Source organism: Pelmatolapia mariae, linkage group LG3_W, assembly GCF_036321145.2.
Source record: "Pelmatolapia mariae isolate MD_Pm_ZW linkage group LG3_W, Pm_UMD_F_2, whole genome shotgun sequence".
Lineage (NCBI taxonomy): Eukaryota > Metazoa > Chordata > Actinopteri > Cichliformes > Cichlidae > Pelmatolapia > Pelmatolapia mariae.
In genome coordinates, this window is record NC_086229.1 from 93438611 (window position 1) to 93447728 (window position 9118).

The following is a 9118-nucleotide window of genomic DNA, read 5'->3' on the forward strand; positions in this document are numbered from 1 at the left end:
CACAAAGTTTTGGCTGTCTCACCATGTTTTGGTACAATCTCCCAGGTGTAACATTTTTTAATAATTTATTGTTTTTGCTGGAGAAGTGCAAGGTTTTTGTCAACACCATCAGACACAAAGAAATGCAAAAATATATATTTTAAATTAAGCTGTTTCAGCTATTTTGACTATTAGCAGCTTCTCTGTTCTACTGTTTATGCACATATGTTTTCAAATGAATTATACCATGTTTAAAAGTAAGATTGTTTTGGCTTTTTATTATTAGAGTTACAGTCATACATATTTTCAGAAGCTTGTATTTAATCTCTAAAAGAAACAATTATATTTAGCAGCACGCAAACCACACATTTATTGAGAAAATTACGTATTTTTATTGGAAGATCATGAGGTAGGAAAATATATGGTTCTTCAAAAGAGAAAAATAAACTAAAACTCCATATCATGGAGTTGACAAGGTGCTGACGGTGGTGACACAAATCTAACGGTGGTGACACAGTAGTAGAAAACAAGATATTATTTCTTTCAAAATGACCATTAAACCTTAACAACTTACGTAATATCACAAGACACATCATAACAATTCTGTTTTTGCACATGTCAAGTTCTACATCTTAATAGTTCACCAGCAAGTAGCTACCTACTACTCCTTGATTCCTAAAGTACTCTGTGGTTGTGTGTTTAGACACTGCTGTACTTTCTCTCCTTTTGTCTATCTGTGCTTGTTTCCAAAACCTCTTCTGCCTTTTTTCTCTTTCTTTCAGATCACTGATGTTCTTTATTTTTCCCTCTTTCACTCTATTTCTCCATCTTTTCCTTTATGAGAAACTCTTTCTTCAACTCAGGCTGGCTGTTATTTTTTTCTCCTTTTTTGATACTCCCTGTTCCTTCTCTTTCGTTCCTCTACTGACAGGTTCCCCTTTGCCATTCTAGCCTGAAATGTACCATCTTGTAATTACTATAAAATTTCGGAACCATATGCACTTATACAGATTAAGGATGAATATTCACAACACAATTATGTATTAAGCAATATGATGCAACAAACACAGCAGTGCTACTAATCCAAAATACTCAAAGCTTCATAGAACTGAAACAAACATTTATTTTTAGCTCCATTCTGCTGCTGATACATACTTTAGGTTTCTGAACATTAAACTTGTTGCTGCCTTTCATAGTGTGTAACTTGAAGGCCCTGAGTACTTTCTCCCACACTGAAAACACTGGAATGATAACATTATTTGAACATTACCTAATAAGACTGATTCAGGACAGACAATTAGTTATTTTAAACTTTCCTATCAGTCCTTCACAAACAGGGAAGAGTCTGTCTATTCTCTCCATCTGTCAGCTGCTGCTGGCTCTTCCTCCTCCTCTTCCTCACACACTGCTGAGTTTGTCCTGGTGGATCATCAGGGGTGCAAAGCCTCACAGATGATGTGCAGCAGTGGGTCCCTCAGTCTGTCCTCACTCTGGACACTTGCAGTTGTCACACATGGAAATCAAATGTGTGATAAGCTGCAGGATTCAAACACAAGTGTAACTTATAAACACATGTTCATACTTTTATTCCACAATCAGAGAGAAAGAAACAGAGAGAGAGTGCAGGACAGACAGACAGGTGACAGTCTCAGGTGTATACACTGCTACAAATCAGCACAAGAGAAGGAGGATTTAGTGTTTGTGTTATTACGAGTGCTAAACAAGAAGAGTTCCCAGATGGTACAGTGGACACATGTGTGACTCCTGTGATTAAAGCATCTTTCTTTCAGCTTAACGAGTGAACCGTCAGCTCGTTCAAACACACATTAAATTCTCTGTAAGATTAAGGTCAACTACTGAACGGTGTATATTTTAAAGTAAAGGCTTTAAAACCAAGTTAGTACAAACATCACTAATGTCACATAACTTTGCCAACATGTGGCCAACAGTAATGTTTTAATGTTCTTCGTTATTAAACATTTGCACATAAATAAGTGACATAATATTCAGTACTTACTTTTAAAAGTTTACCCATCAGCTGCCCCTCTTCCGCCGTTTTTTTTTCGGCAAAATTATGCACACCCACCGCCACGCTATGAATTCTGGGATATATTGGGCCATGAAGGCTACACCGACCCATCCTTCAAATCCGGGGAAATGAAGGCCGGTTTTTGGGCTGCATTTCGAGCAGCCTCCGAATTGGAACAGCCTTTGTCACGTCGCTGTGACGTAATCTGCCTTAAAATGCGGCCTTTAAGGCTGCAGACCCTGAATTGGGATACAGTCATAGACTGGAAACAGAGACTGTGAAAGTTTGCAGTATAAATATTTACATTCCAAACAAAGCAACCATTCTGGGTGTGGCTGTGTTAGATGTCTGTCCATTCTGGCAGATACAACAAGGTTTCATGTTAACAAGTGAATTTTAGTCTGAACAAGCCTAAAAACAACCACTCTAATGAAGGTCAGAAGTTGCAGTCAGATTAACTATTAATTATAAAACCAAAGATCTGTTTCTACACAGGCAGTAAGGTCAGTACATGATCAGGATCCACATGTCAGAATTATTTGTCATTTTTTATAGTTTCAGTGAGTCTTTTGACATAATGATTTGTTTTAGATCATTATATTGTTAACATTTGTTTACACAGCAAACCAAGGGTGTTAGGTTTAGGAGGACAGTCACATGATGTAACTCTGCTTCACGTGGAGCCTTGTCACTCACACTGAAACCAACGGTGATCATTTTAATCCAAACATCAGTGTTTATTATTTGACCTTGAACAATGTTGTTAAATGAACTGTTGCTCTTACTGAGCCCCTCCCACCTGCCCTGTCTCAGGTGGAGCCCCGCCTCCTTCCAGGAAGCAGCAAACCTGTGTGTCCGTATTTAGTTTCCAGGTGTGGAGTGGAGCTTATTGTTGGTGTGTGAAGAAACTGTAAGTTTGCTTTGTTTACTCCTTTAACAGTTTGTCTTTAGTAGAATCATTTTTACTTTGAGGCAAGAATCTGCTGTGAGGGTTTGATGGATTTATTTGCTGTGCCGTGACATTAAACTGAATATGTTCAGACTGATGACACTGCATTCAGCTGCTAAAACATATTTAACGGAAAGAAAATCAGTCTAGAAGGTAACTTTAGACTAAAACTGAAACGTATGTTTAGTAGCACCTCTGTTCGACTGTTCATATTTAGTTTTACTTAGAGAGACAATATGGCACTTGTTATTTACTTGTTAACAGTGAATCAGTGTGTGTCAGTGAATGCATTGTGTGTGCTTCACGGCTCCATCTAGTGGACTGATAGTAGAAGTAGAGCAGCTGATGGCATGCATCAACTACTCTACTGAGGCAGCTGATGGCTGCCTCACACTGCTTTCTGACTGCATTCAGCTGACACTGAGATGAAGCAGGAAAGAAGCAGCTGATATTTGGACAGCACACATGATGGATTTCAGTTGATGTGCACATGAATGATTTGTGTTTCCTCTGCAGGTGAAGGTAGAAAGTGTGTGTGAGCAGCATGGATCAGTGTGAGGACAGAGAGGAGGGAGTCCCTCCCTCTAAAAGCACTCTGTGTGGGGAACATGAGAGCCAGACCAAAGCTCAGAGGTGAGATGACCATCTCTAACTATCCGTGACTCTTCTCCATGTCACAGCTTAGCACTCACATCACTGCTCCATCATTATTCACAGGAACCAACCTGGACCTCCACCCAGCTCTGTGAGTGACGTGTTGATGGACGCCATTAGAAGATCTGAACAAAGACTGTCATCTCACAAAATGTAAGTTAATGTCAGTCAGGCATAAAATTATATCAGCTATTTGTATGTAATGAGACTTTTATTAAAGTTTTAAGATCGTTAGAGAGTGATATTATACCCCTTATGTCAAACTTATGACCCCAATAAATTATTCATGAGCTTAGGAAGTAATAAAGGAAGTAATAAAAATATGATATTCATAAAATTATGATATTCATAAAATTATGATATTTCATAACTCCTTAATTTTCAAAAAAAATAAATTATTTGATTATTAAAAAATAAAGTTTTTATATATCAAATAGCATTTTTTTTTTATTTTTAAGCCATTAAAAAGTTTTTACTTTTTATGCTTAAAAAATGCCATCTGGCGGTGGGTCAGTGCGTGCGCGCCCGAGCGCGTGCCTGTCTCTGGGCCCGTGCTTGTGTGTGTGAAAATGTCTTAAACCAGAGTAAAAGTGCTTAGTTAAACTTGTGCTCTTGTAACGTTCAGTATGGCGAGACATACAGGTTGCATGCCCTGTTGGAAAACTTTATTTAAATTTATTTGCATTTGTTTAATCCGAACAAGGAGATTTCGAATCAAAGTCCGAGTCACAAACTCTCACGATCCCCCAAGCATAAGCTCACCGCGGCTCCCAGCAAAAACCCCTAGGCAAACAAGCAGGGGAAAAACCCCTAACCCTCCGGCTTCTCCCGAACTCACACAGCTAAACCCCATACGATAAACTTGTTAGGGACTCCCTGTATCCCCAAAACCTTATAATAATGCAACAGGGAAAACTCCTGAAAAAATCCTTAGTCTTTTTTCTTCAAACGATCCCTCTTTCTCAAATTCAGCGCACAGTCTAAGTTCTCCGTCTCACATCCAGCGCGCAGCCTAAAGTTTTCCCTTGTTACTCGTTCGGTCTCAGCTCCCGAATGTTGCTTACCTCTTTCAAACTTTGCGCCCGAGACCAACTCCACCTCCGAGGCGTGCCTAGCTTCGCCCCGCTGCCAATCACATATCTAATGGGCGCCTCCCGCGGCACCCAGGTTAGCCAATCGGCTAAAGGTCCGATTTTTATGATCCCCTGCTGAGGTTAAGACTAGCACTCGGCTCCCACAAGACTTGTCTCCATCTGGTCAACAACTGGCGTCGCTCAGACTGCGTGTGAAGAATTCGCTGGCATGAAGTTTGTTAAATAAGTTTTTAGGAAGGGTGTTGCGGCTGAAAGGATCTACTCCTGTCTCTTCAATAAATCCGTTTCTGAACAATGTGCAACCCCAAGCTAGAATTTCAACATCGTTTTCACAATATAAAAGGGCCTCTTTCATGAAATTAAAGGTGCCGGAGCTGACAGAATCATACCATTTGTAGAATTCTTTCCTACCATCTGTTGTCATGCGCTCAAGACTATAGGCGGAGGGGGGAGGATAAGAGCCTACATAAGTGATGTTTTTTTTTCGAGCTCAAAGAATGGGGAAGAAGCCCTTAATGCTGTCTGAAAAATCCATTGCTTTCAGGATAGCAGACAGGGGCATTGGGAGAAAACAGCTGGAGTCCATATAGCGCTGATTAAAGTCTGGGTCTGTAAAGCTGATCACTTTCGATCCTTGCATGATTAAGTTTGGTTTTAAATCTTGTTTAACCATAACGCTGAGAATAATGTAAGCATCAAAACCCTTGGCATTATGAGCGATAAAGATAGAGCCCTTAAACAGGGGTCGTCTAAAATGTGCAAGAAACTTTTTAGCGCAATCCTCGCCTTCTGAGCTCCAACATTTACCATCTGATGTTTTAGTACACACAAGAAAAGGAGTGTGTTCACCATGAGCATTTACAAACGTTTCAAAATCATAGAAAATCAGCTTGTTGTTATGTTTTGTCTCGCGTTCTAAAACCTGCATGTAGCACTGATGTGTTTGCTGATCACTGGAGGATTCCTAGCGACAGATTGGACATTTGCTCTTTTCACACTTGTGTGGTTTGCTGTTTGCTGCTAAACAATAAAGCCACGAACACTTGGCACATTTTTTATAGAGCTCACAGTTGCTGGCAACTCTTTCACGCCTCTCAACGACCTTTTTATGGTTCTGGAAACAAAGATCAGGTGCGATTACAATCAGCACAGACAATAGGTGAGAGGAAATGCTGGCTGCAGTCAGGCTGCATACAGACTGAGCAGCGAGCAGGGCAGAAATGGGATAAGATATGATTATAACCAGTGTGACAATAATTGCATAGAAAGTTTGTGCCCATAAAACCTTTTAAATTTTTAATAGCATAATAATGGTTCTCAAATAAAAATAAACAGAGTTTTTTGCTAGTTGCTGTACTAGTTTGAAATTTACAAAGGCTGCGATCATACTCGTTACGGTAAAATACTATAATTTTACATCAGAGTAACCTTTCAAATGTAATTATATGATTAAAGCTTACAGGGGTTTGATCATTTAGACCAGCTTTTTGTTGAATTTCTCTAGCTAAGGTTTCTGCCTGGAGATCGTTAAAATCGGGGTGCAGTAGGTTGGCCAGACTTATGGCAAAACATAAATTATTTTTCGGGTTATGGACCACATACAAAAAACGCAGTTTCTTTTTAATGATTTCCTTATTAAGTACCTGTCTAAGCAATCTCTTTCCACTACCGGATGGGGGTCTAACAATCTGAGCTACGAGCTCAAGGGAGCCGTCACACATTACCGACCAGTTTGACTGTGCGGCTCTCAAGAATAAATTTTCAAATTCAAATTCACGGGCACTCCCCATTACGCCTTGATAATATTGTGCATAATCAGGTATATCGTCTGGAGGCGAGAAATTAAAAATTTGTCTAATTTGAAGATTATTAAATTTATTTCTAACAAGTATAGAGGGTTGTGGTGAATTGCCGGCGTAACTCTGCTCTGGATTACCGCCTTGTTGAAAGGAACGATCGCTATCGTTGTTTGAGGGGCTGTGGTTGAGTGGCTCGTTAGCAAGCACATTGTTTGGGGAAAAGCCGGACGATTGTTGGTTATTAGACTCATTGAAATGGCTTAACATCTCTAGGGGTGGGCTGTGGTTGAGTGGCTCATTTCGGGAAAAGCCGAGCGATTGTTGGTTATTAGACTCGTTGAAACGGGTTTCATTTAACCTATTTATTTGGCTTAACAATTCTAACGGTATTTGAACCTGATCCTGTATGTCGTGAATCGCTGTGTGGCAGGCAGGAATTGGACCCAAAATGCAGGCTCTTAGACACGAGGGATGAACTCAAAACCACAGCTTTATTTGCTTTATTTACTACCGCCCCTCCCCCCTCTTCCCAGCGCAAAGCACAAGGCTCGCAAGTGGAGTGAAGCAAAAAAAAGTGCTAGAGAGAGGGTGAGAGAAAAAAAAAACAACCCACGGCTCGCGATAAGGAGCCGGCTCGCATCGTTCACGTCAAAGATCTGGCTCTAAGAGCCGTTTAGTTCGCGACCGACACATCACTAATCCACACAGCATGAGGGATGATGCGACACTGACTCCGAGAAACACAGCGTTTAAATACACAGGGAAGTAACGAGGGGAATGAGACACAGAAGGAGGGCACAGCTGGGAGAAATCAGAACTGACCAGACAAGGAAGCAAAGCAGAACGCATTCACATAAGACACAGACCTACAAAGTAAAACAGGAAGTATAACACAGAGACGCGAACTTGACTAGGGGAGACAGAGCAACTAAGAAACACAGAGAACAACAACAAAGAAACACAGAGAACAACAACAAAGAGACACAGAGGGCAGCTACCAAATACTCAGAAAACTAAACAGAATACAAGAAAGCCAAAGTAAGACACTAGACTATACAATAAACTGGGGCAACAAAGAGAACTAAGATAAAAGTACAAAAACTCAGAGACACAAGAAACTCAAAACACTGGGTCACCGACCCAGGACCGTCACACTGTATTACTGCCAAGGCTGCTAAAGCCTGATTAAGAGCTGAAAATGGATCGGAAGAGGAAATGTTTTGTGTCAGACTTATTTGAGAATGAGCCATGTTTGACTCTGTTTGATTCTTGTCGCACTCCACACCCAAACTTTGAGAGCTATTTTGCGACACACTTTCACAAGGTGCTAATCGGGCAAGAGCTAAATTAAGCAATTCTAAAGGGTCATTATTGTTATTGATCACAGCAGGTTGCTCACTGCTTTGTGAATGTGTATTCTGGGAATGATCAGTAATTTGGTTTAACCTAGCTAACGCTATTTCTAAGGCAAGAAATGGGTCTGTAATATCATGTTCCTTGTTATCCATTTTATTGAGGCACAAGCAATGTAAAAGGACAAATGTTTAAAAAAAACAAAAACAGCTTTTTTTTTTTTTTTCTTATAAGATGAGCGGAATTAATTCAGCAACAAGACATACTGCTCGGAGAGCGATAGAGGCGAGCTGGTGCCGGCTGCACCTTGTCCTTGTGCTCCTTGTCCTCCTGGTCCTGCTGCTCCTGGTGTTTCTCCTGAGAGGGTTAAGTAGACCTAACAATTAGAGGGTAACAATAACTCACAAACAAGTGAGTTATGTTCAATACAAAAAGGATAGTTTTACAAAATTGAGAAAAATGTGAAAACGTAGAGAGACTGACCGTGTTTGGCTCGCAAAAGCAGGCGCTGCAAATTTCGTCTGCCTGATGGGAGAGAAGAAGCGCCGGTCGGGATGGAGCTCTGGGACCCAGGAGCGGGAGGACCGAGCGCGGACAGCAGATCCTGTCTCTCCCGGTCGGACAGGCGAATATTTTTTCCTGAGGGTCGCGGGAGAGAAGAAGCGCCGGTCGGGATGGAACTCTGGGACCCAGGAGCGGTACGACCGAGCGCAGACAGCAGGTCCTGTCTCTCCCGGTCAGACAGGCGAATATTTTTCCCTGAGGTTCGCTGGTATGGGGGCGTAGTGGGCTGGAATGGTGGTGAAGAACTCGGAGCCCGAGGGAACAGACAGTTATCCAAGTCCGAAATGTCTAAAAAGAGTTTGATAAATAAAACACGGTTAATGTTATTTTTTCTTGTACAATTAGCTGTTATTACAGAGAACAAGAATGAAAGAACCTACCGAATTGCTCGAGAGAATCAGCGGGACTAGAGGTGAGCAGAAAAAAACAAAAACAAGGAGTATTAAAAACAGACAAACCAGTAAAAATATAAGCATAAGATTAACAAGAGGAAAAAATGAGGTACCTGATGAGGCCATGATAGTTGTTGTAGCACAGAGTACTGTAGTACTTTTACCCCAGTGTTTAACTCAAGCTTATATATATTTTTTAAAGTGTATTGCAGGTATTACAAAACCAATTTGCATGGTTTTTGAAGATGAAAGGTTTGAGAGAATGGTTAAAAGGAATATGCTAAAATAGGAGAGGAGATGAAGAT